The sequence below is a fragment of the Pezoporus occidentalis genome, unplaced genomic scaffold (genome assembly GCF_034315485.1).
Source record: "Pezoporus occidentalis ecotype Australia unplaced genomic scaffold, CSIRO_AGI_Poc_V1 ctg37, whole genome shotgun sequence".
Taxonomy (NCBI): Eukaryota; Metazoa; Chordata; class Aves; order Psittaciformes; family Psittacidae; genus Pezoporus; species Pezoporus occidentalis.
Window position 1 is genome coordinate 4,258,489 of NW_026915691.1, and position 19,942 is coordinate 4,278,430.

General features: G+C 43.1%; 1 protein-coding gene and 1 long non-coding RNA gene across 4 annotated transcripts in view; one reads left to right on the plus strand and one right to left on the minus strand.

Moving 5' to 3' along the window:
- Nucleotides 1-19,942, plus strand: part of LOC134170220 (uncharacterized) — a 218,793-nt gene that overhangs the window by 120,617 nt on the left and 78,234 nt on the right. The window lies entirely within an intron of this gene.
- HIC2 (HIC ZBTB transcriptional repressor 2) overlaps nt 1-19,942 on the minus strand; it is a 52,717-nt gene that overhangs the window by 26,279 nt on the left and 6,496 nt on the right. The window contains exon 2 of the mRNA XM_062631436.1: nt 11,101-11,170. The gene's annotated coding sequence lies outside the window, so the exon portion shown is untranslated. The remainder of the gene's footprint in view (nt 1-11,100; nt 11,171-19,942) is intronic.

The window sequence follows — 19,942 nt, forward strand, 5'->3', positions numbered from 1 at the left end:
TGATTTATGCCAAACAGGCACTCAGGAGATCTCCTTTAAATAAAAAAAGATGCATGGCTAACACAGCGAAGTCCACTCAGCCATTCCCAAGTAGAAAATGCTGACATGGCACAAGCAGATATGGCTAGTTCAGGATGAAGGAAGGACAAAGGAGAGCGAGCCTCATACATCTCTCTAAGTCAGTGCGGTAGGAGACACCCTTTGGCAATTTCAACCTAATTCTTCACTAAGCCTTGGAGGATACTAGCTGCTGGCCTAAGCAGCTGGAAGAGCCAAGATGAAATTTTTTAGGGCAGCAAATGGCATTTTTTTATGTCATATTTTCATGGCTGGCACAGATAATAAAAAGAGAAGAGCTACTTGGTTTAGCTATAGCACTGCATTTCAATACAAAAGCATTCTTCAGCATGAAGACCTGCCCCCATGCCACCCATCTCATGAAAGGCATCTTGCAGTACTTAACAAGCAGCCAGAGCAGCGATGATGTGAGAAGCTGATGACCAGAGGTGGAGGACCACAGGCCCCTGTAAGAATCCTCTTCTTACTCTGCCTTCATTTGCCAGTGAGTGATTCTTGCAACAGCTTTTAGGGGAGAGAGTACACGAGTGGGGGTGCATGCACCAATCTTGATGAAAAGTAATTTATGAGGAATCAACTGCATCTATAACTTATTCCACTGGTTAATTAATTCAGATTTCCAGGTTTGAGCACACATCAGGTTTGCCTGATCATCCCTACAGTAAACAGCTCCAGGCATAGTAAGCAGCCATCAGGGATGGAGGCAGTGCTAAGCTAAGTGTTCTGAAGTGGCATAGGTAAGATGTTTTCAGTGCATCTCTGCTTTATAACCCCTCCAGGGCTGGGTGATACAGTGCGTTCAATAAACCCAACTCATCAGTCCAGTGCAGGTCGGAAGCAGAGGGAAATTCTCACATACCTTACATCCCAGTCATCTGTTCATCTTGCTGGCCAACTCTGTTCAAATGAGTCCAGAATAAGGCCAGTTTATGCTACTTCAGTCTCAAACAAATGAGCAGGACCCCAGGGCCCCCAAATCCATCTACCCCTAGAAAAATGTACACTTCTTACTGCTGGCATTTCTCATTTTCAAGAGGTCTCAAGTCCATAGCCATAAAAATCCACATTAACTGCCAGGTCAACTGTTTAACCAGCTATACTACACCGGGTCTTTGATTACCAGGCAAACATCTGTTGCAAATGCAACCCCATGTTCTCAGACATCAGGAGTTTAAATGTTGAATGGTCTCACATAACCAAGATTTACCATTTCCTTTACTCTTTGCCAGGCGCAGTGTTGGTGACGTCCTGGCCTGTTAGCAGCCAGCCTGGTAAGAACACTGAGCCTCACATGTTTGTCACAAGATCTTAGGATACACCCTGATGCATCTTCCTCAAGCAACATCAAACCAAATCCAAGAGCAGGTCTGTGTCCACAGCAGAGAAATGGAAGCCTAGCTGTATTTCATAACTGTGCAGTATACAGGATGTACACTTCCAGAAATCTTGGTACTTAGTGACACATCTAATGCAGAAACAATTATTTAAGAAGCCACTTAAAGAAAATGCCCCCATTTAGTACAGGAACGCAGTCATTCATTTCATTTTTCCACAAACAGAATTTGGGAAAACCAGGCTTTCTTAGGAGCAACCTGTCTGTATAACCAGGCAGAGCTGGGTGCTCCCCCAGAGAGACAGCAGCACATACATCTTCTTTGAAGACTGAATTTTCAGCTAAGAGTAAAACAAAGTAACTCATTTCAGGTAGGAGCTGCTGAGAACAGAGCTGTCCATGAGCCTCTGTACAGGCCTCCATCCAAATGCTCAACCTCCACTCCTGTCAGGACTTGCAGGCATTTAATCCAGCTGAGGTTCTCCACCAGCCTCCAGCTATTTCATGACGTGCCTGTCTTGGGGCATAAAATCCTAGAGAGTGTGCCTTAAAAATGCATTTGTTGTATAACTGAAGAAGGTTTACGGGGGAAAATGGGAAAAATTCTACTGTCATTAAGAGGAAAATTAATAACCTAGTGCACAGCAGTGATTAGCCAGATAGCGACCCCTTTTTTATTGAGGAGCCAAACTCATCATTAAGGAGGGCTCTTTTCTTTCTTGAAATAACAAATAAGCAAATTATTGGGAAGTTTTACACAATTTTAAGCAGTGGATTTCAGAGTTCAGATGAGTTAGAGGCTGCTTCACTGCTGCACTGTCTGCCTCAAAGGCAATAATTAATCTTAATTTTCGGAAGTTCCAGCACCAAACGTGACCAGGAGTAAAATAAGAAAAACCTCTTCAGGGCTCTCTTGCAGTATGTAGCAAATACATAGAAGACAGGAAAAGAGGAGGCCAGGTGCACTCATCTCCAGAGGCAGCTCACACACCTTGAGAAGTATGTAAAACATGGCAAATTCAAAATCCACTTGCCCATTTACATTTGGGGGGAGAGTAATGGAGATGAGACATGGAGGAAGGAGAGGGGAAAAAAGGGACCAAGTGTTATGTTAGTTACTTAATATATGAACACCCAGAGGGAGTTGCCTTTATCTGTGTATCACAGCAAATACAGGAAAAGCCATGGCAATGCTGTGCCAGCAGCTAAATGTGCTTTTACTTATTTATTTATGCAGATAGCATCCAGCAGTAGAGAAAGGCTGGATTTAAATCAAAGCAATTTAAAGCTACCAATTTTAATCTTGTTTTACATTTACACTGTAGTTATTTTCATAAAGCATGAACAGTGGCTGGTAACTACTGTCATATAGATTTGCAACTAAATATAGTCCGCTCTCAATTTGTATTATTTTTTATTAACCAGAGCTGCCCTATCTCCAGTTGAACATTTATTCTATTTTACAGGTATTTATCCAGCTGACACACTTCCTCCTTTTATTATTTCAATAAACAGCCAATGACTTTCATTAGACATTTTATTTTTCCTCATTTGACTCATACTGCCCAAAAATTCAAGAAGTAACCATCCATTGAGAACTTTCTGACTTCATTTTCCTATCAAGCATGTAAAACATTTAAGTCCAAACATGTTTAACATTTAAAACAAACTCTTTATTAAAGTGAACTGTAGCTGATGGTTTAGAACTGAATTCTCATTGCCTTTTCCTTCAAAATCTAGATATTTGCCTCCTATTAAATTAGTTCTTATTCACTAGCTTAGAAAAGGAAAACAAGCATCCTAAGTTTCTTAAGCTTTCACTGTTTTCTCAACTGAAATCCTTTACTGCATTAAACAAAGTCAGATGGGAAAAAAGAAACTTTTGGCAAAAACGGCCTCAAGGTCTCCCTGCAAAGGCAGCTACATCTATCAAAAGCCCAGTACTTTCTTCCAAGCTCTTGTTCCTTGTGCTTAGGGACAGATTTTCTGCAGCTGAGCATTCTCTTTCCTTAAACCTTTCACAGAAGACAAGTAGTGCCTGAATAAGGACGGACCTAAACTCACTATGAAATTTCAGACAGCTATTGCTATTTCAAGCAAGTCATTTTTCCTAGGTATTAAAAAGATTGTTCAATTCAGTAGCTGTTAGCCACTATGGCTATGATGGGCTTGTATTTTGCTGAGTATCCCAACAAATTCCTAACATAAAGACTACTAAACACAAATAGAAATAAATAACAGTGGGTAAAGAGTAGCACTTGCACACCATGAAAGCAGAAGTACCCGTCATTTTCTTACAGGACGTGTTCTCCTTCCCTTTCTGTGGCATGCATACTGAGACGCTGTGATTGTGACTGCCCACATTCTGTTTAGCAGCTTATTTTAGAAAGAAATCTTTTCCTAAAACCTCTTAATGTTCCTGACAGATATAAAAAGATAAAGCTTAATTTGCTATCAGGAAAATGGCAGAGGATCAGAAGACAGACCTTCTTCACCTGATCAGACTTAATGTTACGTGAAAAGTGCAAAAGAAAGAGGTATTCATGAAACCTTCCCATGCTATTCCAAATTCATGTTTGTCTTCACAACCCACAACATTTCTCAGACCATTTCTGCACTAAGTCCTTTATTTGTTTATTCCTTCCCAAGATAGCACTTCCATTTATAAAATTCACAGCTTGGTTGCTAGCGCAGACCTGGCTGCCTGACAAGCTCAGGTAGACCTGAAATGAGGTCTTCCCCTTGGCCTGCTGGGGCTGAGGCCTGGGCAGCCTAGATACTGCTTCTACAGCCTCCCCAGAATGTCCATGTCATTTCTTTAAATCAAAAGCTTCATTAAGTGATGAGGCACAACTATGAGCTCACTTGCTGCTTTCTCGTAATAACATGTGTACACTCACATGAAAGAGTGGAGGGGAATAAAAAGGCAATACATTTACTGCATCCCTCTGTCTGCATGCACTATATGTTCTTAAAGCCAGGAGACACTCATCCTGCAAGGACATCACCCAGCAGCTTTCAATATGGGAAATAAATGCCAATTCCACCTGGTTATCCAGTAGCTGCTGGTAGGCTAATGGTGACTCATATCACCACTGGCAGAACACACCCCAGTTACATTTTGAGCAAGACCTGTTGCACTTCAGCCAGTCTTAACCCGGAGAGGTGCATCATGTGTGTAACTGCTGTTTTCTGAATGGTGGAGATCCTGTTCAAACTCATCCATGACTGCAGGGTAGCCATCCAGTAACCTGAATGATGTGATTACAACAGGAGATGTAATGTATTAGATACAGTGCCCTGGTCCCACATCATACTAGACAACCCTGATAAATGTAGCCTGGACTTTGAGAGAATGTCCCTGCATAATTTACCAGTATTGCTGGATTTCAGGTTGTGGTTAGATAGGAAACGTGCAGAATGGATCGTTCCATTCTTACAGGTTTCTGAAAAGAGAAAGCTGATGCATTGAAAGGGATAAGGCTGATAAAACCTCTTTGCTCCTTGCTAAAACATCGGTTTTGCTGGTGTGGGGGGAGAAGGAGGCATGGGGAGTAAAACTACACATCTCTTCTGTAAAAGAAAGATGGCCTGGTACCTCAGAAACAGTCTAGTAAGAACACTATTTCCCTTACCTAATAAAGTTCCCTGTCCAGTATTAAAGTAATCTTTCAGTAGCACTTCAGCCACCTCAAAGGGCAATTTAAAAAATAACGTTGGGGTTTGATGTTTAAACAAGCTTTTCCAGCAATTACTTGTTAATAGCATCCAGAGGCTCCAAGCAAGAAGCAGGACCCATCATCCCCAGCAATTTATAGTAGCAATACGGAGAGTGAGGCAGAGGATTTGAAGGGAAGGAAAATGCTGGGGGCAGGGAAAGGGGGAGGGTTAAAAATCACAAGTAAGATTGCTAGGTATATCCAACATCTGAAAACTGGAATAAAAGCCAATGCCATGTACCAAAGCCCTCTGGAAACACTAACTGTTAATGTGTGTGTATATATATATGTAAAAAAAATAAAAGCAAGTCATGACTTCCTTGTTTGCTCAGACAGATGAGACCCAGCAGCTTTCCTGCAGCCTTCTGCTACCCCTTTGGCACCCTGGTGCCCTTGAGTACTCAGGTGTGCCAGGCAATGACAGCTGACAGGTACAAACTCATTTGCCCCAGGGCTGCCTGGCAAACGAACTCGGGAGAGCTCTGTGAGCTTGAAGAGAAGGAAGAAACTCTCCCTATTTTGCCTAGAAAAGCCTCTCATACACCTGCTCCAGAGCTGCATGGTTTGTCAGGTGCACTGTTCACGCTTGTGCTGCAGTCCATACTCCTCCTCGGGGCAGGGGAATGCCATGCTGCAGTGAGCTCGCTTGCTCCCAGGTTCACATGGAAGCATTCCAAGCTACTCAGCTTCTGACAGCTCTCCAACTGCTCTTCCATGCTGTATTGCTTTACATTACATTGCTTTCCCTGCCAGGAGGCACTGCTGTATTACAGTACAATCGTCTAGCAAAATGTAAAACTGAGTTTTTCACCTCCCAAATACCAACTGACTGTTGCCACTGCAGTCACAACTATAAGCCCTGCCCTGTATTAGACTTTCCCACTTTTGTGCACATACAAGAGATTTTTAATACCTTCCCTCCCATTCACCCTCCTTCCCAACTTGCTGCTGCTTCCCTCCTTATCATGCTCCACAGCCCTTTCTGTGGAGGGCAGCCATCCTCAGCATCCAGCCCAAGGTGTCCCTACTACTCAAGGTAAAATGCCTAAGGCAGGCCATGAGGTGCATTTTCAGGCATCCAGCCTAAGTGTAGCACCAAACACAGTGAGAAAAATAACTAGAAACATTGTAGTGACTCTCAGCTTCAACAGGAATCTGAGCCTGTCCGGAAGACAGACTTTTAATGAAGAAAATCAGCTATGGAAACATTTTATAACACACATTTTTAAGGTATTAGGAGGAATTTGGCTCTAATTCTCTTCATTTCAGTGTGCTTCAGAATCAGAGAGAATGATCATTATATCATTTACATTACTTGTGGGCTGCAAGGCAAAACTAGTTCACTGCACTGCAGTGGAGCATTTCCTTTCTAGTTTTGAACTACAAAACCAGTCATATTACAAGAGCAAAGGTCTAGGTCTCTGTTCTTCAGGAGTAGCCAGAATAGGGCCAATTTAAAGAAGGAGGCTGGTAGAAGAAGCAGTAAAAAAAAAAGAAGCGGTAAAACAGTGTACAGGCAGTCTTTTCCCTTCTTATCCCTTGTGCAGTTGTTAAAGATCTGATCCAGAGGTTGCATCCAGGCTATCATTTTTAGTAAGAACTTATCTGTCCTTCATCAATTTTTCTATCTGTTTAGACTTCTGCTATCCATAACACCCTTGGCAATGAATTTCACGTGGTAACTGCTGCTTGACGGAGTACCTCCTCTTTGCCTGCTTTGAATCAATTTAGTTAACACCAGAACCATGAAGAATCACTCCCCACTCCCCTTCTCCACCCCATTCATGACAGTATAAAACATCTGCAATTCCTGTAATACATCAACTCTTCTCTATGTAAAAGAGAAGCCAGTCAACACGACCTGAGACCAATCTTTGATGGTCTTCTCTGGACATTCCCAAGCCCTCCACTACCTTCCAGAGGTGGCAACCAGAACTGTATGTTGTTGAAGATACTGGCACACCATGAAGCATTCTGATGGTTTCTGTTTGGTTTACCAGCTTGGGTAAACACCTAGAGAGCTTGTTGATTCTTCAGGGAGTGCAGCATTTCCTCGCAGCTGGCCATTAGTCTCTGCAAGAACTTTCTGGGGACTCACTGCAGGCACTGCTCTCAGGGAGTCTGTTGAGGTGCAGGTGAAATTTTTCATCTCCTCACAAATGCTGCCACAGATCTCTGTTTGTTTTACCCAATTCAAGCCAGTCAGACTCACAGCTTTCAAATCCCTATTTCCTCCCCTTGCAAAGTCTTCCCAAAAGCATGGAAGTTTGCAGCCGCTCAAAGCTCACCACCACTTTCTTTCACCTGTGCATACAGTGAGAAGTGCCACAAGCCAGAGAAGCAGAAAGTACATGGTTCTGCCGACAATCAGGTGAAAGCATTGTTGCATTAAAATCTATCCTGACTAACCAAGGAAACTTTCTTAAGCTTATCCCAGTGAATATTCCAGTCTTAAAAAATTTCTCAGGCATTCCCATGTAATGGGTCACTGTCCTGAAGGATCAGACTTGGCAGTGGGATGCACCATTCTCTACCCAGCCTTGTGAGTCCCTGCTAATCCAAAGAGATGTACTTCACCAAATACAGCTGCTTCATGTAGTTGCTTGGTTTATCTCCCCTCTCTTAGCTGAGCTGCCATGGTTCCAAAAGCCCTTAAAATTAATGACAGATATGCTTGTAGATTAAAATCCATCTACCTGTTAATGCTATGCGCATCTCTTGTTCGTAACAGCACTGGCAGTCACAGTGCTCATCAGCTGCAGTTTCTTTGTGCTTCTTGGTAGTGAATGCTGGGAGAAACAGAGTAGTTGGTGTGACCCGTTCCACAATTTCTAGGAGGCAGTTGTCACACACCATGAGAAAGACAACCCAAAACCAAGTTACGGGCTGAAACACTGCATCTCAGCACACCTGACCAGAACACTGAGCAGACTCCTGTAAACACACAGTTAACAAAGGGAGCTCAAGACACCGTAAGAAAATAACAGCACAGACACATTGTACTTCTGTAGTTAGAAACCTCTACATTTGAATGAGCAAACTATAGAAATAGTAACCTTTGTACGTCAACAGAACTCTACTACTACCTACAAGCATGAGATAGAATGCAAAAGCTAGGTGAATAATGTAAGCCAGTTCAGCATACTGAAATAAGAAACAGTCCTTCTGGAGATCTCATTTTCCAAACACTTTGCACACAGTGCCTGCAAAAATAACACTGAGCGTGTTAAGTGCTGGGGAGAAGAGTCCCTTTCCTTCAGTTTTCCAAGGAAACAAATGTGGGATTGAACATCACTTTTACTCAAAACAAATTTCCACCAAATTCCTTGCTGGAGCTCTGACATCCAGGCAATTCAGAAAGTCAGCAGAGACCTGCCGACACCCATCACCATTACTTTCCTAAGACTGGAAAGAGAAAAAGTTGTAAGTTTTGCACTCAGCCTCAAATGTTAGTCACCCCAATTTTCTCTTTTGAAGTATACACACAATATATACACACACACAAACACACCCATGTATTTATACACACACATAAATCACTTCTGGTGTTTCTTCTGAAATCCCTACTCTGACTGTTCTTGAAGTGCTGAACCTAATACATGCTTCCCCAGTTAATTTACCCCCTGTATTATACAACACTGCCATCCAACGAGGGATCAGAACCCCCTGAGAGCTCAAATACAGAATCCACCACAGTCTGCTCACAATGAGCAGAAAAGTTACTGTTGTAAAGCAGTTTACAAGAAGTGTCTTAAATGCTATTACAAAAAAGTGACAATCTGGTCACAGCTACACCGGGCAAGGAAAACAGTTTCAGTCACAGGACTGGTTACTTGCTGCGGTCTGGGAAGGTGTACATCAAGGGGTGAGGAAGCAGTTAGTATCTCCTGACACACCGGACCCATCCAGGCCATGAGTTGCAAAAAGCACGTACCATTTGCTCACATTCCCCCTCTCTGGTAATTAAGTGAAAACATGCAAGAAAATGCATTTCTTAGTCTAAAACTATCTAGCTCAACTGGTTTCAGAGAAGATTTAGCTGGGAAGAACAAGGATGCCCTCCCTGAGATAGATGTTCTGGCCTCCAGTGGGCATAACTCTCCCAGCAGGACTTGACAATTAGTAATGTTGGTGCAGTAAATGCATTTAAGTTCAGTTCTGTTAATATGGCCCTTTCCCACCTGAGATTAGAGGATCTCTGTTTACCTGGTATCTTCTGCATTTATGTTGCCATTGTTCCAGAAGCAGAACTATTATTGGTGAGGAAAAGTTACCCATAATAGGGGAATGGGCTCTTCTTCTAAGGCACAGAAAGGGGACAGTGGGTGAATTTATTCTGCAATTTAAGAGGAGTACTTCTTATCATCTAGGACATTTGCATAAACCAGCTCCCTCAGCTCTTGGTTTAATGAATAAAGGAATCAAATCTTTCATTGCATACTGCAAATAACCACAAAGATTTGCCGTCTGAAACAGCTATACATGGCTCTCTCCCCATACCCACCACCTATGAATAAACATTTAAGTGATAATCTGGGAGAGCTGAAAGTGGGCAGAGCTCAGTGCCAAGCCAAGTTGATTCTTCAAGGACATATTTGCACAACACACTGCTGAAAATTTTGGAGATACTCTGCAGTGGCTTCACTATGTTCAGTTTTTCCTCAAACAAGTGTTCTTAAGATTTTGTAGCAAGCTGCTTAGTTTCCTGCTGTGCCAAATTTACATGGGAGAAAATTTAGCTGATCCATTAACATTTGCATGTCTTATTTCTTTGTGCTGTGAAAAGAGTCAGATGAAAGAAACTTGCCCCAAAGTGGAAATGGCGGCTGCAGAGCTGAGGGGGGGTCCCCCATCCTCACTCCCTCAGCTCCTTGCCATTTCAGACCTGAAGAAAAGCATAGCCAACAGGCAGGCAGAGGAATGACAAACCTGCACAGCATCTGGCTTCAACCGCTCCAGCTGCTGCTTACACTCAGTAGCAGAATCACATCCATCTCCTCTCAGGGACAAGCCCCAGAGCCACCCACCAGCCATGCACCGGTGATGCACTATACCCAGGATCTATCCATCTGTCTTAGGTGGAAAAGAGTATCCAAGGTACCTATCATGGCAACATCTAAATGCAAGTATCAGAGCCCTTTACAGACAAAAAGGTCTTTCCCCCAGGCTGTTTAAAATTTGCATGTTCCTATGTAGCACTGAAGATAGCAATGGTGATTCATTAAGATAATGATTTAAGTAGGAGGCTTAAGAAAGTCAGTGTGGATTAACATCCAAAGGGCTGCAGTTGGAGCTTCTCCACTCCAGGCTGCCACCTTCCCTTTTATGGGAAGTGATGAATTCCAAGAACCTAGAGAACTATGAATTAACAGTAACTGGATCACAACTACAATGCACTAGAGCGCAAGAGCACCATCTCTACTCCAGTCCAACCTCCTTTGCAAGGTGAAGTACAGAATTTTATGCTGCAGGAGAGTTTCCAAAGCATTATAAATTATTGGCTTTTTCCTTCATTTCATTAGTTTGTTAGTGTAGGATCTCCTCAAGAAAAAAAGTGTGCAAATTTCTTCTAAACTGTTTTTCTGTCCACCTTAAAAACAAGTTTTCTTCTAACCAGTTGTCTTTTCCACAACTGAATAATGAGATGCGTTTGATAAATTGATTGCTCCCACATAATAATGTAAATACACATTGGAAAAAGCACACAGATCCTTTCCAAACCCCAATATTTAACCAATTTGCAATCAGTTACAAGTTAAAGCATGTAATCTGTCTGTAACATGAGGTTAATGCTCAGACAGTAAAGGGCAGCTCATGCTTCATCCCTGCTGAGATAGGGGCCTCCATACAGTGATTTTGGTAGGATACTTTCTGTTGCCTTCTAGAAAGATGCACAGGGAACCAGTTCTGCTATTCTGCTCACTCATTACAGTTGCAATAGGGCATCCCAGTATATATTGCCTCACTCACCACTAGCTGTGCTTGGTCTTAACGTCTTCTAGGCACTCTATCCCATGCTGATTCAGTACAGAATAGCTTCCTAGAATGCAATTATAGAAAGAGTAAGGGTTTGTCTTAAAAAGGGATTATTCTAGAACAGCTATTCCTTATTAACTACTCCAAATCACCTCTTTGTTAGGATGAAGAAGTTAATTGGGAATAACTCTTCTGCTCAGACTTATAACTTGCCTTGGTCTGAATCAGTGACCCTGTTTAGATGAGCTGTTAGTACGGAGTCATAAAATCACAGCAATGGCTTCACCAATAAAAACAGACTCACAGTTGCAATGGAAGTTGAGCTGTGGTGTAGACACAGCCAAGTTAGTTGTAAGGTGGCCAAATAACAGGATCAAAAAATGGGTATAGAACAGTTATTCCTATGTTAGATCTCATCAGTACTGCATGTGACTTTTTGTACAAGTCCTGGATCTGCACTGTTCAAACTTGGTTTATTCCTTAGATATATGGAGACCTTAACAGCAGGGAAACTTTGAGTTCTGTAGCTTCTTTGTTTATTAAGTTCTTAGCTTGCAAGATTTCTCATCCAAAAAGGGCTGAGAAAGTACCTGGCACATCTTGGATGCTTATTGAATACATTAAATAAATCAAACGTTTTATGATAAAATTCCACTCCCCCACACTAAGCAGATGTAGGTGCAAGTCAAAGAGACTTGAAAAATTGCACTAAAATTGATTTTGCTCCAGTTTTCCCCAAAGGAAAAAATTTCTGTGTGGGATGAGACAAAAAACATGGAAAATTTCAGCTATCATGAACAACTGAAAACAGAAATGGAGGAAAGACAGAAGCCAAAACTGAACTTCACATTCAGAATGAATAATTTATATTCTCTACAGTGTTCTGTATTACAGGCATTCCTGGACTTACACGTAAAGTGAAAGTCTGTCTTGGGCACATCACACTTCTAGTGAAAAATGCCAGAGTCTCATAGGCTCCTGAGAGGAAATCACAAACCAGAAAGAAAGTTCTTCCTAATTTTAAGAGGCTAAAAGAGGCAGGACCCAACCAGCTGAAGATGTGTGTCACAACACCAGGAGAGTTACTTATAGACAATTGTCAAGTCCTGCAGCACAAAAATCTGAGAGAAATACTGAATACCTACAACAGAAAACACAAAACCATCTCATGTTGCATGTGTTACAAGGTAACATACCCTATTTAAGGTTTCTTCTAGACTGTTAGAAGAGGACTTGGTTTGGTATACATGACTGTTAAACATCACCATCTGCATGGTTTTCCATGCCTGAGGTCTGTGCCTAGGTAGTTGGGCTCTGGTGGGGGGCTCAGGGCAAAGGGTTTCAGTGGACATAGTCCAGCCATTTCCAAGGATGATACTGGCATCTCAGAGGAGCTCTGACACAGACAGCATGGAGCTCAGGATTTCAGGGCAGCATTCAACTGCCAGACCCACAAGACCATTTCTGTTGTCCCTGCAACTCCTTGTTCATACCACACCTCCTGCACTCACACTGACAAAGCTGGTCCATCCTGTACACAGAATGAATCAGGGATCCTGTGTCAAAAATAGCAGGTGATCCAGCCTGCCATTACTTGATTGCAGTACCTGTGTAACTATCAGTCTCCCTTTGCATATAGGCAGTCTTAGTCCATGTATGTAGGATTTTATAAGCAACTTTTATGGGCTGTTTTCCTCACTGGAGAGGAAGTTCATAGAGACATGATAGAAAGGGGAAAGGGCAATTATAAATACACGCAAGTCAAGTGAGGCAAAGGAAAAAAGAAACTGAAACCACTTCCAGTCTCTCTCTCCAAATTCCACACGCACGTTGTCTCTGGCACCACTTCACAGTAACCCCAAAAGACATTCACCTGCTCCCACAGCACCAAGAAACAAACAGTGGAACAGGAACAAAGCAGTCCCTCCCACCTAGGATGACCAACGTCATCCCCTGATAGCGCATCACGAAGGGAAAACCTTACCATTAAAGCAGAAGAAAAACAAACACACATGAACACACACAGCTCTCCTGCTCCATGCTATTAGCATCCTCCTCATCTTCTATATGCATCTAATATCAGGAGATTTACATTCAGGGCAAAAGCTCATGCTGGCAGGAGAGGAAGGTACTTTGGAGAAGAGAGGGGAAGGCAGACAAAAAAGCCTACATTTTCTTGGCTTGTGATCAGCAGGCTGGATGCGTTCTGTGGAACTAGGCCAAAGTGTTAGTTATTATATTCAAGAGAACATCTGAATCCCAGCTCAAGGGAGCCGAGTTTGCGGCTCTCATTTATGCTGTATATCAATTGAATATCAAACCACATTTTCCGCCTTCTGAATAATAAAGCTTAATAGTTTGGGACTCCCATATGGTCTATTGTTAAAATATTTCCAAACACTGGCTGCTGTTTTATTTCTAAAGGAAAGATTTCTCTTTCCTCTTCAAGCTTTACTTGTTCAAAAGATGCTTGTAGCAAAAGCTAAATATATTAATCCTCCAAATATTTCCTGACTTCTAAGAAGAGCCGAAAAGTGAAAGGATAAGGAAAAACAAATACATTTTGAAACTGGCCTTTTTTTAATGTCACATGCAAATGTTTGTTCCAAGCAGAAGCAGCTGGTGCCACCAGGCTCTGCTGCTCAGAACAGGGGGTGCAGGAGCTTTCAGAAGCCACGAGCTGCTCTAACAAAGGAGGACCACACAGGCTCAAGCCATTCACAAAAGGACCCAGGCCGATTATTTGACTATTACTTACAAGGAAGCTTGGCCAGTAACATAGGCAATAAATACTGGAGAAACCTGTTCTGTGCATAACCCGGGTTTGTCTTTTCAGAAGTCCTGCTCTCTAATTAGCTACTCATTCCTGGAGGGCATTGCTGATGGATGGCATGTATCAATTTGGTATCTTTAAAAAGTTAAGAAACTTGTTAAATAATAAAAGCATCAGCATAATAAACACTCTGCAGGTCACTACTGCCCCTTCCCAGTCACACCAGGAAAGAGTTTTTGCAGAGAAAGACTTGGTGGCAGAGAGATTCTCTGCTTGCAAGGGCTGCAGTGCCCTGCTCAGCAGCCAGGTGAGAACTGAGACATGCTCAAAGGAGGACCAAAAGGTCCTGCATTCACCAGTTGCTAGATTAGCACAGGACTCAATTGCTCAGTGAGCAGAAGCGAAACCACACAGCACTGGTTGTGCGCTGGTGTGAACCTCCAGCTCCACCTCATGCAGCTCTTGCCGTCCCCATGAAGTGCTCCAAGCTCGCTCTAACAGGAGCTCTCAGTGCAGCACCAGCTCACACGTCTGCCGGTCACTGAGCAAAGCAGAAGGTGCTGAGCTAGGCACAGCCAACAGCACAAAATACAGCACACAGCACAAAAATGCGGCAGTTCCTACAGCTCAGGGAGCCAAGCAGAAACTTCTGCTCCCCTTACTCCTCTGTTCTTGCCCTCATTGCTGCTTCTCATTCCAGTCTCCTACTTTTCCCTCCTGCCTCCATCACCTATCTGCTCTACCATCGCCTGCTCAGCTCCACTGTACAGGTCTTCAGAGGCAGCTGTCCTAACCCCAAAACTGGTTGCTCATACTCATCAGCTGCCTCCTCTCCAGAAAGGAAGAAATTCCAGTACTTCAACATCTGTTCTCACCCCAATTTGGGGAGAAAAACTGGGATTAGAGACTCTCTGCAGAAGTTCAGAAGTTCAGGAAAAAAAAAACCAACCAACCCCAACACTCATTTACGAACACCAGTGCATATTGTGCCGTTTGAAATGGAGTATTTTCACATCACTGAAACCAAGGTTGGTTCATTTTGGTTTGGTGACCTGACCTGAGAAATTTTGTTCTGAGTCAGTACACTCTTGAACTGTGTTGTTCCCACAACCTTGCACTGCCTCAGAAACTGCACCCTTGCAGCCTTATAACCCTGGTCTCTCTTCTGGATCAGACTCCCTATAGCACACACTGAGGTGTCCCATAGCACAGCACAGTCTCCAGGAGAGCTGTAACACCATATGGAAAGACCAAGGCCCTTGCAGTTCAGCAGAAGAGGATGGGTACATCAAACAACAGCTCTCTGAACAGCTAAGGACTACCTGGAATCCAGCACAATATTCTGAACCAATTCTGGGTGAAGCCCAGTTAGTATAGACAGGTTAATGTAATATTTCTGGTAAAAAGCTATGTATTAATTTTACAGGTGATCAGAAATCTAGAATTGGGCTTTGCTGGGGGGGGGGGGGGGGGGGGGGGGGAATCTTCAATTTTAAAGAAACTCAGTTTTTCCCTGAAAAAGCCTCTTCAAAGAAAAAACTTACATCAGTCTGCTACTGACCACAGCAGCACTCTTACAAACTGTCACAGAAATAATACAGTGAACAAAGCTCACTCTTACAGAAATTTACCCTAACAGGAAACTTAAAATACAGCAACATCAGCACCCCTCTGCTTCCTAGTGTGACCCAGGGACTGTAGGATGGAGTTCATCAGCTGAGGATAACATCTAGTGTAGGGAGAGCCTGACAAGTATTGAACTAGAGATTCTGCAACGTATGTCTGAACAGTCGATCTCTTCCTGCTTCTAGCTGAGGCATGGACACAGTTTTTATGGTAGCTGCATAGAAACAAACACTGATGGAGCTGCTGAAGGCACCAAGCTCTGCCCCAACTGTCAGGGATGCCACCAACCCATGCTTAACAAGCAGCTCTTACTCAAGCGTAGAGGACTCAGTGTGAGGATTAGTGTGTATTCACAGAACATTATTTTAGTAGTTTTCCTGTAGACTCTGTGTTCTTACCCCTAGGTCTGTATATCTGAGAGAAGGTGGAGTGCATGTATGGGTTTGATTTACTTTAGAAAAAAAAAAGAAAAAGGAGAGACACTTAGCCTGTAGTTCCAGTGCTGGAAACTGCAATAAACCTCTCTTTTTAAACCCCATAACCTTGTGACTGTTTTATAGTTATAAGGAATCATAACCAGAGAGAGATTTAGACTAACAGTGATCTGCCCTCAAAGACATTAATCTGTCACATCTAATAGAAGGGGAATAAGGAGACAAACCTTTCTTTTAAATGATTCAAACAGATGGCGTATGGCTTTGGTGGGAACTTACTGTAAGTTGCCCCTGTAACAAGGGTAAATTTGGCAGTGCTGCACACCCAAAGACACTATTTACAAGTCAGTGTGAAAAGTATCTCTGCATGATTTCCTTGTGTTTTAAACCCTGGATTCTCTGTGATCATATCTCACCACTTTTGTGGTTGACACATCCAACCAGCTTTCCACCCACTTTCTCACCCCCTTTATGCCAGTAAGACTGAGTCTTCCTTTTGTTTGCAGCTTTCTTCTCTTCTTAAAGTAATTCTTTACTCTTAAGGGATCAGCAAAAGCTAATCAAGTGCATTGTGCCAACATGTTAAAGCACAGTTTTATATCAATATTTCAAACATAACTTTATTTGTCTGGACTTCTAAAAGCATCTTCCTTACCCCATAAAGCACATAAAAGTCTTCGGGTTAGTTTCTCTTTCCTTTCCTTCTCTATGCCTTATATGGGAAATAAAAGGTTTATTTTCTCTCCTTCTCTCTTCTTCCCCCAAACCTTATTGCCCAACTTCTCATTTTATCATGCAAGTTCTCTTTCTCCCTCTTTCTCTTATCCATCATGTTTCTGCAGACTCACTTAAGAAGCATTTCTGGATCGCTTTGCTCTCGGTTCCTTCCTCTCCTCCAGAGGAGCAACAAATGGCACCTGGGACACTTCACTGCATTTCCTCTCCTGGAAGGAAGCCAAAGCTTACTTAACTCTTTTCCTCAGGTCTGCCACTCAGCCCACTAACGGAGCCCCTTTTTCCACCCACACTGAACAAGCTGTAAGGTTTCCAAACTTGTCTGCAGAGCTTAATCCTAAATTCAGCTCGTTGTCCTATAAGAGACAAGACATGAAACAAATACCAATGCTTAAGAGTTCTCATGATATCTCAAAGCAGGTGAAGACCCTTATTGTCAGATTCCTAGCATGCAACAAGGCTGATGGGGAGCACTGAAAGATACGGAGCAGCAAGAGACCAAATTCACATGCAGGGGCAGTCCAGGAGGGTACAGTGAATTCAGAGGAGCAGCAAACTTCTACACTGGTTTTCCAGACCGGCTGGGGAGGATTGGTGTTAGAGGACCTAAGGGTAATCCCGAGATTACCCTTCAATACACTCACAGGGAGCAAATGTCACTTTGCATGGTGAAGCATGCCAGCCAGGGAGCATGCTTTATATTTCACGTTAATGAGTATTAGGAACACAACTTCCTTCCTCTCCCTATTTCTGATATAATTAAGCACTAGAATGAGCATTTTGTTTCAGTCTACAACAGCAACAGACCACAGCGCTGCAGAATAACAGGAAAGGGAGAGAATGAAGAAAAAACACCCCAGCCAGGTGGTAGACACTTACTGCTCCGGCCACCGCACAAAATGAAGGCTTCAGTGCACATTTTTGCCCGATTGCATAGCTGTCTCTGCTCCCCATCTAATCTGCTTAGAAAACTGGTTTTGAAGGATATGGTTCAGACATACCACTCACGTTGGGGGGGGGGGGGGGAGAGATTGTGTGTGATGAGGGGGAAAAAAAGTGCTGCAGCTGCAAAAGATAAAATAGAGACAACTAATTTTCTCAGAGGTTGCAACACAACCTCTCCCCCTCCTCCACAAGCAGTCACTGCACTGGCAGGATAAGCCGGAGATTCTCCAGCGTAAGCAGGAAGGCACAATAAGGTGTGCAGGCCATTCTCCACCCCAATACCCACAGCCCTTGGGGGTACCACAGGGAGCAGAGGCTGACAGCCCAGCCGCTCAAAGGGAGGTGGTGACATTCCTCCGCCTGCTCATTTCAATTGCATTACCATGTTCAGAGGGGGATGTGAGAAACACACAGTGCTAGATGTTATACCGAGACAACGAAGAGCACAAGGGAGTTGCAGACTCCTGCTGTACCAATTGGTGGCTGGGTTCTGAACTCTCATTGTGTGATCCTATTTCTCCTGTCATCCAAGCCATTTTTGCGAACTCCAAGCATACGTCCATTTAAGCCATGTGTCCTGATATCTAAACAGCTGAAGGGGACAGGAGGGGTAGGGAGAGAGAGGAACCACTGGATTTCTGGTGGCAGTGTCTAAAATACACATTTGCACAAGGAAGTCTCACTTCAGATAGTCACTTAGCAGAACAACTACAGCTGCTGACAGGCAAGAGGTACAGTTTCAAGTGACCATCAGACATAAAATAGGCCAAATAAATTACTGCAGTCTAAAGGGAGTGGGGTGGGTGTGCTCGCACAAATGTAACAGAGATAACAAATGGATTACCAATGGGTGACCCAATGTCAAAGATTAGCAGACCCAAGTTCTCATTTCAGTTACACCGTACCAATGACATTACCTAAGATGTAGCAGAAGCGAAACTGAAATCAGAGTCCAACCCAGGATGTCAGGGAGGCAGCTGCTTTAGTATTTTAATGCCTAGAATTTCAACCCAGTTTGCTTTGTTTCAGGAGTCTAAGCTGTCTTTGGTAGAAGGGCTAGCAGCAGCCTTTGCCAGCTGCCATGTGATCCGCAAGGATGTTTTCTAATGGAACTGGGTTATTTTGTGAGGCGGGAGTTGTTTGTGATGAAGGCAGACAGCACAGGTATACTGTCACTTTTTGTCCCTTTCCTCAAAGGTTATCTTTTATTTCTGTTCCCTGCCCACACACTTTCCCTCTCCCCTGTGCTCCCCTACACATAGCCCCATCTGTTCTTTGGAAGTACCAAGAATGCCAGTCATGGTCTTTGTGGGGCCTTTGAGGAGACCCCACTTACTTTAGTAAGTGGGTCAGATAGTGCTTACTCTCTGAAGTAAAATACAAGGGTTTTTTAAATATGTACATAAATAATTTGTAAGCCTTCCAACTATTAATTGCTGATGGAAATTAAGCATCTGCTAACAATAAACTCCCCATATAAATGAGAAGATAGTTTCAGTCTGACTAAAATGCTTTCCCCTCCTAATTGCTAAGAAAACCATTTTCTTGTCTTTTACAATGGCAATTTCATTAGTTCTGCAATTATCAAAATATTTCAGGCCTTTCTCTTTTGTGACAGAAAGGAAAAGCTCCAATTCCCACTCCAGCTCTGCTGTCAGGGTACTGCAAAACCAACTGAGAAACTGCCAATAACGAGTAGCCATGAAAAGTTCTTGGGGCAGAGACTATGTGGGTTGCAGAGTCCATCTGCACACCTTCTCTCCCCATATCGTCCACAGTGCCCTAGAAGTCTTCCATATTTACAAGTATCATACTACAGGCTGTATATGACTGTGGCAACTAGGTGCTGCAAGTGCAAAGAGGAGCTGAAATGCTGATAATGCGAGAATGCTTAGAATAGCTGATGCCAGGGGAAGAGAAGGGGGCCACCAGCTGAATTCGCATCACACAAGGAAATAAGGCGGTTGGGTAAAAGCCCCCATATGGCTGCTAGGGAACATGGAGCTAAAAGGGCTTTCACTGCTTGGAGAACTGCAGATCTCCTCCAGCTGCTCATCTCACTCTGTGTAACTTAGTGCAGAAACATAAAGAAGAATTCCAAAAGCCTACAGTATTTTATTATACAGGAAAAGCAACTAGTCCTTTGCATGAATATGTTTTTCTGCATTCAAGAATCTCAAAGCACTTAGCTGCAGTACTTGCCTTCTATCAACTTAAGGGATGAAAGGCCAGGTCTAGCTCCCTCAAGGTCAAATAGCAAGTTCAGCAGCAAAAGATGACTAGGACTCAGTTACATCCAAATCCCATTCAACTATTCTACCCA